General features: G+C 35.4%; 1 protein-coding gene across 1 annotated transcript in view; it reads left to right on the forward strand.

The window, feature by feature from the left end:
• Window positions 1-2,377: 2,377 nt before the first annotated feature.
• The window catches only part of PHIP (pleckstrin homology domain interacting protein), a 96,195-nt gene continuing 95,379 nt past the window's right edge, over window positions 2,378-3,193 (forward strand). The window contains exons 1-2 of the mRNA XM_010133631.1: window positions 2,378-2,522; window positions 2,629-2,727. The gene's annotated coding sequence lies outside the window, so the exon portion shown is untranslated. The remainder of the gene's footprint in view (window positions 2,523-2,628; window positions 2,728-3,193) is intronic.

Here is a 3,193-nt window from a genome sequence, read left to right on the forward strand (position 1 = left end):
CATGAGGAATTGAGCCTGCCTAGTTTCTGCTAAAATAGTGAACACATGCCTTATGACAAATCATGAGAAGTATGACTCAGGGTGTCAGCTAGCGGTAGTGTTGGAATGTGTCAAAGCCGTTTTGCTTCACTTTAGATTTTGTGCATTTGTGAGGATGTGTAAAATTGAAGGGTCTTCAGCAAGATAAAATGACAGTTGTACTGTTTGTATAGTTATATTTGTGGTTAAACAAAAAAATCAGTAATTAATCTTTGAGAGTCGAGTTCAGATTCTGCAGACGTGAAGTCTGGTTTCAAATAGAATTATGCAAAGGGCAGTATTTATGTTTTCACATTCCTTTTGATAGGAGCAGAGGAGAACAAAAGCTATGGAAATGGATCAGGGCTGTTGATGGCAGAAACTGTACATAGCTTTGTCATGGTTATTCTGCTATTTTAGGTCTCAAGCACGTATTTTTACTATGATTCTTCCTTTATGTAGAAAAAAAGCAAGATCTATCATGTTATAAGAAAAATCAGAATAGCAAGTTCTGAATTCAGTGTATTACTTTTTGCCACTCTCCTAACAGGTTGCCTCTCTAATGACATAGAATTTGGTAATGCTAAATTTCATTTTAAATGAAATTTTAAATGTTCATTTAAATGAACATTTAAATGTACAAACATTTAAATGTTTGTACAATCAACTGTAACTTCATAAAAAAACCGAAATCCATTTTCTAGTATTTTTAAAAGAAAATATTTTTTTATTTTTTTAACCTATGTTAATTTTGTAAGTACTTTAGCTTTCAGGCAGTCGCATTTAGACAGCTTGCAAGGTGTTAAATGGAATACAATTCACAGAAGGAAAGCTCTGCTTTCATGGAAACAGCTAAACATTTGCCCACTGATAGGAGGCAGTGAATGAATTCCTTGTATTGCTTTGTTTGCCATGCAGCTTTTGCTTTACCTGTCAAACAGTCTTTATCTCAACCCAGTTTTTGCTCTTTTACCCTTCTCATTTTCCCCCCTATCCCACTGGTGGGGGAAGTGAGTGAGCAGCTGTGTGGGGCTGAGCTGCTCTCTGCAGTTAAAGCATGACAGGAGTAAAAAAGAAAAACTTTTTCTCCATCAGTAGAAGGTTGTGTTGGTGGTGGGAATTACTGGTGTAAGCAAAGCTTTTTCAGAGCTTCAGTTCCAGATGTCAGTACTCTGTGTTAACAAACTGTTAGAATACATGAAGCTATCACAGTGTGTCAGCAAGATAGGAGCACATTTGATGAGGAATGAGGTCTAATCTTGTTGATTAGGTGTGAAACAGAAGCACCGTTCTGCCTAAAATGTCAGTCACAACCTCCTCTAGGTGAATAATAAAACATCACAACCTTTTACTGCAATACTTTTTTTTTTCTTCTGTGGAGTGAAACTGTTAAAGACCTATTTCAGACTGTATGAAGGATAAAACTACTGCACATAGAGCTGAAGAAAACTGAGTTTCTGTTCTCCCTCTTAATTTTAAAATTGTCTTTGTTAGAGTCTAAGCTGACAGTAGTTTGTGTTTTTAAAAATGCTGTTAACTGAAAGCTTTGTGTTACTAGGATTTCACTGTTGTCACGTACATTTCTAAGCTTTTTTCCTTGTTACATAAGATGGTCTTCTGATCTAGAATTTTAGAAGTTCAAATGAGTGAACTGGTTTTGTCTGGGCAGTCACTAATGCTGGTTCAACATTGTTATAAATCAAGTAGTGAGACGATCTCTTGCTGATAATAGGAGCTTGTTTGGTACTCCACAGTACTACGAGCAGTTACGAAAAGTAGTCATGTTTGTAGCCTGATAGAAGACCATGTATACCAACTTTAAAGTCAAATTGCTTAAGCTGACATTTCCTTTAAAAGCTTTAGATGTAAAAAAACCCTTAAAATAATCCACTTGTGGAGCTTCAACAAGGTCTTGTAACTTAGGAGTGTTGAAGCAGAATGTTTTTGTACTGTCTTCTACAAAGTTCTTACTTGGTATATGTGAATCTTGCAAAAAATTCGTAAATGTTGCTGTCCTTATAATCTTTGTCTCATCTTTATCTTACAGTAATTTAAACTGACCAGACCACTATTTAAATGTAATATTGAATATATACTTTACATTTTTTTACTGTAATTATAAAGGAGCTTATTAGTCTATGACTAACTGTGCCTTAAAGTCAGACAGTAGTAAATGCCAACATTTGTCCTCTGTGTGAAGTGGCATTAATTAGGACTAGCTGGAATGAATTACTGTATTTAAAGGCTATTATTTATTTTTCCCCTTATTATACTATAGTTCTGTGTAACAAGTAGTAGTTCTTCAAAAATATTGCACTTTATCAAATGTTCTGTTTGCTTTTTCATACATTAGGTGAAATATTACAGACACTTGGCACCTGATCATTTGCTTCAAATATGTCATCGACTTGGACCACTTCTAGAGCAAGAAATTCCCCAAAGTGTCCCTGGAGTGCAGACATTATTAGGAGCTGGCAGACAGTCATTGCTTCGTACAAACAAAAGTATGAAAATTTTATGAGAATTTTGGGAGCTTTTGATATTTCATGACTTTTCTGCATTTTTGCGTGCAAAACTACTTACCTACATATTCTGTGTAATTTTTAACAGGTTGCAAACATGTTGTATGGAAAGGATCTGCTCTTGCTGCACTACATTGTGGGAGGCCTCCAGAGTCCCCTGTAAATTATGGCAGTCCACCTAGTATAGGTAAGTCAATTTTATTCTAGTATTGCCTAGTAATACCTAACTCCTAGCGTGATTGATTATTGTGGTGATGAGAGCTCGCAGTAGTTGTGTTTATATTTGTCCTTGTTTGTGTCATGTACCTTACCTTTAGTATTATTTTTATTAAGAAGTTGTGTTGTCATATTTACCAGTTTGCATGTGGGGGAGAAAAAAAGGTATTGTAAATTCGTGTACTAGTTTTGCTCTGAAGCTAATTTTGTCTTTGAAATGTGAAATGGAATAAACCATATTTCAGCAGTGAACACATAGAACTAAAACTCTTTTCCTTAAAGATGTAATAAAGCTGTCAGTAGGTAAATGATTAGAACTGTATAAGAACTTAAAACCAGGACATGCATGGCCTGCACCCATTCTGAGAAGAGTAACTCACGCAGGCTGGTAGTGGCTTTCTTTGGAAAGATTTGAGTGTCTTGTACAAGTTCCTCTT

This window comes from Buceros rhinoceros, unplaced genomic scaffold, assembly GCF_000710305.1.
Source record: "Buceros rhinoceros silvestris isolate BGI_N320 unplaced genomic scaffold, ASM71030v1 scaffold3873, whole genome shotgun sequence".
Taxonomy (NCBI): domain Eukaryota; kingdom Metazoa; phylum Chordata; class Aves; order Bucerotiformes; family Bucerotidae; genus Buceros; species Buceros rhinoceros.